The sequence below is a fragment of the Oryzias melastigma genome, linkage group LG22 (genome assembly GCF_002922805.2).
Source record: "Oryzias melastigma strain HK-1 linkage group LG22, ASM292280v2, whole genome shotgun sequence".
Classification (NCBI taxonomy): domain Eukaryota; kingdom Metazoa; phylum Chordata; class Actinopteri; order Beloniformes; family Adrianichthyidae; genus Oryzias; species Oryzias melastigma.
In genome coordinates, this window is record NC_050533.1 from 9,614,339 (window position 1) to 9,626,626 (window position 12,288).

Sequence of the window (12,288 nt, forward strand, 5' to 3'; positions counted from 1 at the left end):
ATGCCCATTTTAAAAACTTTTAAACTGTAACATTTTAACATATTTATGAATAATAAAAAGGCAGGAATATTATCCCAGAATAAATCAACTTAAACCTTAGATAACTTTCAGTATTTTTCTTTCCAAAAAATATATATTTTGTCAAAATTATACAAGTTAGAAATAAGCGCAAGATAACATCGATCCATTAATAACAATAAAATAAAATGATCTGGATTGCCGGGTATCATTTCTTGGTGGGTCGGATCTGGGCCCTGGGCCTTGACTTTGACACATGTGCAATAAAACATCAGTAATTTGTCAGTTAATCTTTCAAATTATCAATCGTGGCAGCTTTCGCAAGGATAAGCTGCCAGTGCAGATCCAAACTGTCTCTTAAAAATTAAATTCACTGACTCACTGTTGTGGTTTTATCTTATAAATTGAATTGATTTGTTGAATAAAGGCTGATATAAAAACATAGACATAATGTGAGCAGCAGTCCCATGCCCATACCATAATGTTTTAGCCGTAGCTAGTTTGCAGCAATTGTCCTTAGCTTGGCTTTTTTTGTTTTTGTTTCACAATTACAAACAGGTTTCTAACCTAGCTCAGATCGCACACTCACCAGAGTTCTTTTTGTAATTTACCAAGATGATTACTGGGAGGATTTGGGACTTTATTTTGTGATGTTTCAGATAACGTCTAACCAAAGACATGCCAAAACACCAGATAATAGTGTCCTTCTTGTGTTTCATGGATGTCAGGCGAACCTGTTTGGTGGCCTTGTCCACACAAAGAGAGTTTTTCATTAAATAAAACTTAATTGACAAAAACCAAAACTAATGACTGATTGTAGACACAATTTTCTGACATCTGTATTACATACAACTGAAGGGACACAAATGATACATCTTTGTAGAGATCACTTTAGCTGGTGGACATGAATGTTAAATTAGTGTTAGCTCACGGTGCAGGAAGTGTTCAGGTATGCTCTCATGTGCCTGAACACCATAACCAATCCTGTGATCAAATGCAGACACGCCTCCACCTGCTAGTTACATACAAAAAGCATTCTTGGCACCGAAACCTGGCAAGCATGGAGGTGTGAGAGTAAACAAATAAAAGAAGAAGAGGTGTGGTTTGACAGGACCTGAAAATCAAACTCTGAATGAAAAAAAAAAAAAGATACAGACAAGGGAAGGGAATCCCCTGTTTCTCCCACCTGCTTTCACTTTGAGAGTCAAAACAAAAATCAGAAACAGCTTAGAGGAGCAGAGAAGTGATCCCTCCGTACAGAACACATGAGAGACGAAGACGAAACAAACACGAAAAAGAGGATTTGCTGAACATCAATGGAAAAGTATGTTAGAGGAAGAGCATATCCGCTTCATTAACATTGAAGGAACCTGCTGATCTGGTCATGCAGCCTGTTTGGAGATGAACAGAAGGAAGCCATGAATGAGCCATGAAATGACAGACTAGGAAAACCCCAACAAGATCTAATATCCTCGTCGAAGCTGCTGCTCTTTTAAAAAGGTGTCGTTCTGTTCCCACATGGGGCTTCTTCTGTTTTTACAGGGCTAATTTCTAACATTTTAAAATGTTACTAATGTGAAAAATGTATTAATATTCAGATAATTCTTTTGTCATAATTTCAAAATAAAGTAAAATAATGTCTAGTACTGTATTGAGATATTTCCGGATTTGTATCGTATGTATATACGTCTAACTTTCACACATGTACCATCAATCTTTAACTTTCATATCACGTATACGGTACACTTATCACATTAAAATGAAGTAATTGATACACAAAACACTAATGAATTGCACAAAAACACCACAATAATCACGCACGGTTCAGTATATCAGTCTATACCAGGGATGGACAAACTTACTAACTCATGGACCACAAAGAGTTCTAAAATTTGACAAAAGTGTTGGAAAAGGAGCAGATTGGTGGTGTGTTTGGTAATTCACATTGTAAAAGAAAGAAATAACACGAGATCTGGATAAAATCCTACCTTAATCTTGATTGAAAACTAATTTAAAACAGAACGTTTTGGATTTTTTAATTCAAAATAATGGTTTTTGTTCTCATTCTCGAGTGCAATTTTTGGGTTGATGTCCGTCAGGGAAATACTACATTCATGTGGGGTTGGTGCTACCCAACTTGGAAATCCCATGAATATGGGAAAACTAAAAAACCTTCAAACCCTACATGAATGCAGAATAACTTCCTCTGCCTGAACAAAGGGGAATTTATTAATAGACACCTGAACTACAGGGAAAATAAAACATTAAAAAGGGTAATAAAAATATTCCAATTTGGCCAGATTAAATAGTTTAATGGGCTGCAAATGGCCCATCCCTGGTCTATACTGAGTTGAGGTTTCCTGCTGCCCCCTGTCCGGCTCATCCGGGCGGAGGCTCGGGTCGGGATGATGACGGGTTGAGAGAGAAGGCGGAAACAGCGGGCATGGACGCACGCCGATCTCTTCATCTGCAACTCCCGCCGGGGGTCCCCCGTCTCGGCGGGGATCCCCCCCTTGGTGGGCTGCCTCTGCTTGTGCCTGGCAACTGACTTAACTGATGTGGACCAGGGAATCTGACTGTGTAATTAAAGCCTGCAGTGGGTGCTGATATAGTGTCATTTCTGCCCAGTACTCTGAATATCAAACTGAAGAAATTCAATGACGTGCGGGTTTACGTGTTCTTATCTATTCGTACTTCTTCCGTGGTTTTAACGTGGTTTATTCGTGATACATCTGTGAAAATTTAACAGAAAAAGACCAAAACTTTTCTCACTTTCTTCACTTATATTCACATATGACTAATTTTGATCTGTGCAAAAGTGTACATAGGGGCTGTGTGACATGGTCTTTGGGCATAAAACGCTAAAGAATATTTATACAGTTAAATCCGATACCAGTTTTGCCAAATGAAATATTGCAATTATTTCACAGAATCATTTTTTTTACATTCCTAGTGTGCAGCCAAATTTAAAAAAGTTATTTAAGACAAAGATCTACAAGCTAACTTCCTTTAGCATCCTCCAAAAACACCAAATACTGCTTAAAAATGACTAAAAACATGCAAACGTACGTTCTCAAAGGATCATTTTGTTCATTTCTCCCTGCAATAGCCTCCATTGTGCAGCACTCATAAAAACAGACACACCTCCGACTCGGCGCTTAACTTAGCTGCAGCTAAATTAGGAAGAAAAGCAATGACTTGCAAAAAAATGAAAGACAACTCCCCCCTCTCTAATCTGCTCCATCAAGATGCCCAACCAGATACAGACACGCTCAAGGTCGCTGCAGAAGTTTTAGTGTTTGGTTCATTCTCAGAACCTCACTGTCTTCCTCTGAAATGTTTTCAATAGAAGAACTTTTGGATGAATCTGCATGTTCTCTTCCCTCAAACATTCCAGCTTGTTTTTCTATGAAGTGAGAAGCCTGACGATTATATTTGTACTTAGCTCACCTTCATCTGGATTACTCATGTTTTTAATGTTCAGTTTTCTTCAAAAGTTTAAGAAAATTATGAATTATTTGTGCTTTAAATTTTCCCAGCAGCAAAGATTCCTTTACAAGTTGCAGCATATCTTTCAGATTCAGTTTCTCAGCTTAATTGGATTTTTCAGGAAACCTTTTTTTTCCTTAAATATCCTTAAGTCGAGCTTTAAGTACCTGCAATAATAAGGCCTGAATGTGTGAAGCAGATGTTAAAAGTTGAACCAAAACACCCTTCGTTCATGTAAAAGAAGACACTCATAAAGTTTCACAAGGTGATTGATGTCTGATGAGTCACTTGAAGCTGAGGGAATGTAATCAAAGGTGTGGTGAGGACATGCTGGAATGTCTGAGTGTGCACTCCCACTCACATTCTGGCTTTTTCTGGGGTGAATGAACTTTTATTATTGCATATGTTGTCTTTAATGACATGCAGAGATAAATGTGAAAAGAAAAATAATCTTCCAATAGATTTATGTGGTTCAGTTGTTATTTTTCGTCTGTCTTTTTTGATAGAATGTATTCATTTGTAGATATACAGGGATTGTCTTCCACATAACCTTTGGTGGAATCTTACAAAAGATTCTAGGTCTTCAGCTGTAAATTTCCGCCTTTATTTACAAACCAGCGGCTGGTTGAACCAGAACACGACCTGAGGCCCTTTCAGCCCTGAATTGCACTGTGAGCAAAAAATACATGCTTTGGTGTTTATGTCATTTTGGACATTCTAGTGCAGGAGTCTGCAACCTCTTTGTCCCCTCTATTGTCTCTCTGGTTAAAGAAAAATGAAAAGTAACTAAAAAATTGAAACTTTTCATCTGTTCAACATTTTTGCAACGTAAAAAAAATCACCAAAATCAATTATTTGTGAATGGATTGATCAAAGTTTGAGTTTTTTTTACATACTTTTTACTTTACAGTTACTTTTTAAATTTAAAACGTTTTTTTCTTTAATCAGAGGAGGGTAAAAGAGCCACATGTGGCTCCAGAGCCTCAGGTTACAGAACCCTCTGTTAAGTTATAAGGCAAATTTTAATTTTTTCAACAAATTCAAGGATTTTAAGTGCAACTTGTGGTAAGAAAAATACACTTATTTTTGGTTAGTTAGAGTTATAAATTTCTGGTTGAACTGCATCATAAATCAACATTTTTTTTTCTTTTTTTTAACATCACAATACCTATTGGTTCATTGAGATAATCCATGTGACACAGGGGTCTTTTATTTTGACAGGAAGTGAAAAGTTAAACTATTTCTTGTTTTGTAAAAAATAATAATAATTAAAACAATTATTTATACATTTATTTTTCTAAAGAAGGAAGTCTTAAAATTTTGCTAGTAATTTTTAAATTAATCTGAAATTAATTGAAGTTTAAGTGATGACATTTTGGCTTAAAAAGAAAAAGTATTAGGATAACGTAATTCTGGGATGAAGTCTGATGTCATAAGCAAAGTATGAGGAACTTTTCTCATCAAAACACAGACGGAAATGTAGAATAATCAAGATACAGGTATATACAGATGCAATCTCTATTTACAACTGAGAAACAAACAAAAACCTGAAAGATAAATTCAAACCTTCAGAAAATGACAGGCATCTGCAGCCTTTGCAGAGCTCATTAAGCTTTTATCTTGTTCGTGCTGAGTCATTTCTCACATGACCAAACATTAACAGCTCTTACACAACAGGGATAGTCTTTCACTTCTGTAAAAAACAGAAGGCTGTCAAACACGAAATCCTTCAAAATAGGAAAAGAAAATATTAAAATGACGTGTTTTGACTCATTCAGCATTATTAGAGCAAAACATGTTTAAGATGAGTTTCCTCACCAGATTTCTCTGAAACGAGGAAATGCCAAAGTAGGAACACATACTATGACTCAGCACAACACTCTACGGTGGCTGGGATGTACAAAACACATCTAAAACTTACATTTAACTAAACAAAATTGTATTTTGGGTTCATCAGCCCTGTGAGTTCTGGTGGTCCATTTAGTAAAGTGAGAGGAAACTTTTACGTTTGTATTTTTTTAAAATTGTTTATGCGACTGGTTATGCAGGTCATGTGACTGGACTCTTCTATAACATGAAGAGCAGCCATGGTCTCACTCCTGTAATCAGTTCTCTTTGGGACAACAACGAGGTTGTTCTGAACAATTTCTGTGAAGTGATCATTTATTGGTCTGATCTTTAGTAAAAAAAAATATTTTTTGGTGTTTTCAACATGTTTTTGTCGCGTTCTTCTGATGATGGAGGTGAAATATGAACAAAATTAAGATTAAAATCGTATTTCTGCGTATTCACATTGTTTTGAATCAGGAGCAGACAGGAAAATGCTGTTGGTAAAAGCTTGTAGCAGTGACACAAAAGCTACAAGCTCCCTCTGCTCATTCTAAAGATTCCACTTGTAGACTTTTGTTCGTCTTTGTTTTCATCGTCTGAGCTGGAATCTGGATAGCTCCAATATTGCTCGCCATTTTTGTTGAACCTGTTAACTTGGGGTTGTGAGGGGCTGTAAGCTAGCAGAAGAGAGTGTAAACAGATGGATGATGGGAAGTGGGGCCAGGGTTACTCTGCTCAAAAGCCACAGAATCTTTCCAGAAAATCCATGTATGCATCCTGAAATTCCAGATTTGAGTGTCTATCATAACCATTAGTAGCTACAGGTTGAGCGACTTTTTCTGTGGGATACTCAAGGATTAAAACAGTAATATCATCCAGCCATCTCTCTTTTCCCAGAGTTTATTTACTATATGTTTGTTTAAGGACTTGCCACATAGTTCAGTAGCTAAGCAGTTGTTCAGATCCATGAAGTTTTACTCAAATTTAGTGGAATTTTGTGGAAATTTAGCTGCAATTCCTTTTTCCATGTACAGTCCAGCATCCCCCAATTTACTTCAAAAAAGGTCTCAAATCACACTTGCAAACTTTTCATATGTATGATAACACCACATGAAAGACATTGTAGAATACTTGAAAAATAGCAAAATGTCTAATACTGTAGTGTGATTTTTGCTTTCTTTAAAAGTTACAGAGAACCTCCTCATGAAGAACAGAAAAGACTCAAATTATTACAATAATGTCACAAAAAGAGCAACACATTATAGACATAATTTAACAGCCTGTCTGTTCACTTTCCACGTGTAAATACTTCAGAATTAATAGAAGTAATCTGTGTAATTATTACCAGAATTATGGCAACTAGATTTTCATTTTAAAATTTTATGTTAAGCAGTTCTGGAATTTTTCGTTGTTGTGTTTCCCCACGGTAAAATTTGTTTGGTAAAATATGTAAATATGAAGTTTTTACATCAAATTAAAAATCAAATCTAAATTTGATTTTGTCAATTGTAGTTTTCTTAAATGCATTTTGTTAAAATGTAAGCTTATTTTGGTTAAAATAAAAAAATCCTGAAATGTAAATGTGTGTTTTGGACTTCCAGGCCACCGTAATAAGAGCTATATTTAATTTCTGCCAAAGATTCTGTGCTTTTGTGTCATCCTCTCCTTTTTTACGCCTCCATCAGCTGCATTTGCGGGAAGCGTGCCGCTGCTGCCCCCTGCTGGTCCACTGCGGGAATACAAGCGAACGAGAGAAAACTGAATAAATCTTAAATAAAACTAAAATGAAATATGCAAAAAGGAAACAAACCCCCAAAATGAAGAAAATAAAATATAAAAACTCAGAAAATGACTCATAAATATATATTTTGGTTTTCTTTTTGCAACACAAAATAGATGCCACTTATTACTCAGTTATTTATACAAATAACCATAAACTAAGGGGTTTTAGAGATAAATAAAATAAAAAAACTGTGCATTTAAAAGTCCTGAATTCAAAAGCATTTTCTTAAGTAAGTGTCCAGTTTTTTTGGATGCACCAAAAAAAAAAGATTACATTTTTACACAAATATGAATGAATGTGCAATAAAACAAAAGAAATAATTTAAAATTCTTAATAATATTTTAAAATGTGCACTTCCATTTTCAGTATGTTAGTAAAATAAATATATTACAAGTTGTAGATAACTTATTTTGATAATATTTGACCACATACATTTGAAAAAAAGGCAAAAGTTATTTAAGAAATAAAAAAATCAACGAAACTACTAAAATGATTAAATTTGATAATAAAAAGGTAAATATCCAAATTATAAAAGAAAAAGAGCCCTTCAAAAATCTTTTTTATGCACTAAATGAAGTAAATATATATTTTTATTGTTATATTATTTAATAAAAAAAATGTACATTTTTTTTTAGACAGAAACCCTTTTGTTTGTTCCCATACATGCATATTTTCTAATTTTCCTCTGACTGATTTACTTTCTTTCTGTTTGCACAAAGTGTAGAAATAACCATAGATGAGTGGTGTGCAAAAAAATAATACAATTTAGTTTTGTCTGCAAAATTGTAAGCTTAAAAAAGTGGATCTGCTTTCCTATATACACAATACATGAGAAGCAGCTGGCAGATCTGATAAAGATTTACTGCCAACAACATTGGATCTTCAGCAGTGCCCGACCCTTCAGACAACATCATAATCGCCTCTTTCTCAGTTGAACAGCGGTTTCTGATGCCCATCAGCAGGAACACATTGAGTCCAGATGGAAGGAAGCAGCGCCTGATGGAAAAAGAGGAAAAAGATGGAGCGAGAGCCGAGTTGATGTACATCTGTCATGCATTAATGCGCCGAATGCCAGCGCCGCTATCCTGGCTTTAGGAGCTCTCAGAGGAGGGGGTCACCGGGGCCTTCTGATTCTGGAGAGCTCAGACGGGGAACCAGGATTCTTCTTCTTCTGCACACACACACTGAACTGTCCCTCAAACATCAGCGCTTTGTTTCCCTCAGACGTCCCTGCATGAATTCCTCAGGAAGGAGTCAGCTCCCTCCACTCCTCAGGACAAAACTTCTCCTTAACAAGGCACCGATGGTCCTGACCTCCTCTTCAAACAAACCCTTCCCTCCAATCAGGGAGGATCGCTGAGCCAAGGCCTGTGGGTATTCCAGAGGAAATATCCTGATTTTCCTTGATTACTCCCCCCTCCTCCGTCTGTCTGACTCTGCCCCCCCCTTCAAACATCTCAAGATGACAATGTCTGCTGCTCCCGTTTCTGACCCTTCACAGTCTCACCGATCGTCATCCAAAACCTTTTTCAGCTTGACATGGATTTAAAGAGGTCTGTTTGGGCACTTTAAACCCCAGACACAGCAAAATAATCACATTTAATTTATGAAAATTTTGTCTAAATAATATTTTTGCCTATTTTGTTCAATCTTTAATCGTCTGGGAGCTTTTTGAGGGTTTTTAGCTACTTTGCAATTCCATCTTTTTAATAGTTTTTTTCTCCTTTTTAAAAATTCTGTTAAACTTTTTTTTTGCATTTGAAAATAAAAATGATAGTGATCAATCAGTGTTTGAAATACAATTATTTAGTTAAACCCCAACCCCTTTTAGTTATACCCCCAAATTATTCTTTCATTAGTTTACACAAAAATTCAACATTAAACTTGAAACTGTAAAAAAAAGCTCAATTCTGATTTTTTTGTCTTTACTGTAAAAATTGAGATCAAACTGTTTTTGTTTTATAGCAAAATCAGAAGCACATAGACGAAATAAAAATGTATAAATACAAAAACAAAGCAAAGACGAGACAGATATATTATTTTTTGTGTGATTTTTCCATAATCTTTTCAGAAAAGAGTAAAAGATTTAAACAAAATGGAAAAAAGGTTGTGATATCCATCAAACTTTCCTCTATTACCAACAAAATTTACCTTGAAATTCATTTATTAAAGAAGCTAAATTCACCAAATATTAATTATTCTCTGTTTGAGGTTCAGGATTGCAGCAAAGTCAGTGAAGTTCTTTGTAAAATCACGAATAATCACTTTATAAATGTTGAGGTTTGGTGGAATCATTTAAAGTTTTTGATTAAAGTCATCTGTATGTTGGAATTAATTAAAAAAAATCAAATTTCTTATGATTTAAGAACAAACTTGGACTTGAAGTTTGATTTTTATGCTTTAAATGTGATTCAAATCAGCTTGAAAAACAAACGTAAACTTCACATTTAGTTGCAAAATTAAAATATTTTTCAGGTTTTTTTTTAAATCCCGTCCTAAACCGTGATGACTGTGCCTTTTTTCCGTGTGCCAGCGGTTCTCATGTGCATTGTGATTTTGCAGCCAAGCAGTCAGGTTGTTTAAGTTCTTTCTGCAGGTGTGGTGGAAATACTTTGGTGCAATTCATAGGAAAAAAAAAGTTCTCATGAGAATCACGAGAATCCAGAAAGTGCCATAAAAAATGCACGAAAAGCTTCAATAAATTCAGAAAAAAAAAGAAAAAAGTGTTTTATTTTGATTGTAAAATTAGCGCAACTGGTGTTGGTGTCGACACAAACAAATGTTTCCATCAGAGAATTGAACACACAAAAAATAACTTTTTTAAAGTTTAAATTTAAAACAGGACCTTTTGACTCAGATTTTCCACTAAATGAGGTAAGACTTCCATTTTCTTTGGCCTTTGAATTGACGCCATGAGTCTTTGTTCAAGCCTGCAGCAGAGGAAGAGCCTGTCCGACATGTGTCATTCGTTTACACTCTCACATGCTGTTTTTCCAGCCCAAGCGACTGGCATTGTTTCAGCTCAGCACCTGATTTCAGCTTCTCTCTCAATTTGTCATTTTTCAGTCATTTTTAGGTATTAGACCAAAGTTTCTACATTGTAATAAAGTGCGTTTTATTAGATTTACGCATAAATATGAGTTAACTTTTAGCTTTCCACCTTTTCTAGCTCTATTTCTATTTAACACATTTTTAGGTTTAAGTTTAAATATATTTTTTTACTCTTTGCATCCCTGATTTGTTGAATCCCACCAGGAAAAAAACAAGTTCTGCTCATAAGTTTACTTATCCTGGAAGAATTGATGAATTCTAGACTATTTTTCTATTATTTTCCACTCATAGTTAGTGGTTGGATTAAGCCAGTTGTTGTCAAACAATACTTTTATATCATCATGATGACAGAAACTTCCCAAATGACCCTGTTCAAAAGTTGACTTAATACCTCATATTTCCTCTTTTTGCATCAATAACATCTTGAAGTTGGTCGTTGTGGATGAAGATCTTTATTTTCTTTGATGGTAAAGGAGCCCATTCTTCTTGGCAGAAAACCTCAAGTTTCTTTAAATTCTTGGGCTGTTTTGCTTGAACTGAGATTTCCCCAGAGTGGCTCAATAATAATGAGATCAGGAGCTGAGAACCTTCACCTTATTCTGTCTTAACCAATGACAGGTGGACTTGTGTTCTGGATCGTTGTCATCTTGAAATGTCCAAGTGTGTCCCATGCTCACCCTCCAAGTTGAAGAGTGACAGTTTTCCTGTAGCATCTTCTGGTGTGTCTTTGTAGCTCACACATCCTTAGTAGGAATGGTGTTATGGTGTTAATTTCATCATCGGCCTTGTTGACTCCTCTCCAAATGTAGTGTTTCTGGTTGTGGCCAAAAAGTTCAATGGTCCAGAAGTTTAGAGGTTTGTCTCTGTGCTGCTTTGTGTTGTAATCGAGCTATTTTGTGGCATTTGTACAAAAAAGGTTTTCTTCTGGCGACTCGACCATTAGCCCATTTTTCTTCAGGTACCTCCTTATTGTACATCTTGAAACATCCACACCATAGTTTTTCAATGTCTTGGATCACAACTGAAGTTATTTATTGGTTTTTCTTTGCATCCCTAATAAATTTTCTGGGAAAAATGTTTGTGACTGTGGTTTGTTTCAACATCACTTTCCACTTCTTGATCAACATTTGAACCCTGCTGACTGGCATTCTCAGTTCCTAGGATATTTTCTTATATCCCTTTCCTGTTTTGTACAGTTCCGTTACCTTTTCCCATTGATTTTTTGACAGCTCTTTCGCTTTCCTCATGAATCAGAATCCAGAAATGTCAGTGGATGAAGGATGCAAGGGTCTGTTTGGAGCCCAAAAAACTGCAAGACCTTTTGTCCACACATTTATTACAGAGAAAAGAGTCACAGGTGAGGATGGTTACCTTTCCCCATAGATTTTTTTTGACGGCTCTTTAGCTTTCCTCATGACTCAGGATCCAGAAATGTCAGTGGATGAAGGATACAAGGGTCTGTTTGGAGTCATAAAAGCTGCAAGACCATTTATCCACACATTTATTACAGAGAAACGAGTCATAGGTGAGGATGGTTACCTTTCCCCATAGATTTTTTGACGGCTCTTTAGCTTTCCTCATGACTCAGGATCCAGAAATGTCAGTGGATGAAGGATTCAAGGGTCTGTTAGGAACCCTAAAAACTGCAAGATCTTTTGTCCACACATTTATTACAGACAAACAAATCACAGGTGAGGATGATTACCTTTCCCCATAGGTTTTTTTGATGGCTCTTTAGCTTTCCTCATGACTCAGGATCCAGAAATGTCAGTGGTTTAAGGATGCAAGGGTCTGTTTGGAGCCATAAAAGCTGGAAGACCCTTGGTGCACACACATTGATTATAAACAAACGAGTCGCAGGTGAGGATGGTTACCTTTCCCCATAGATTTTTAGCTGCCATTCAAACCAAATTGTATCAGCTTCAGTTTTCAGACCAAAGTGATCAGAGTATGCAAACTTTCTATATTTTCTGTTGTCGTGATTTAAGAAGGGTAAACACAATTTTCTGACAGTAAATGGCCTCACCCAACCGTTAACTAGGATGTTTTTTCCATGAAAAATGACCAAGAAGTCATAATCTCTTCCAGGGTAAACTGTATCCGTCTTCTGCAGCATC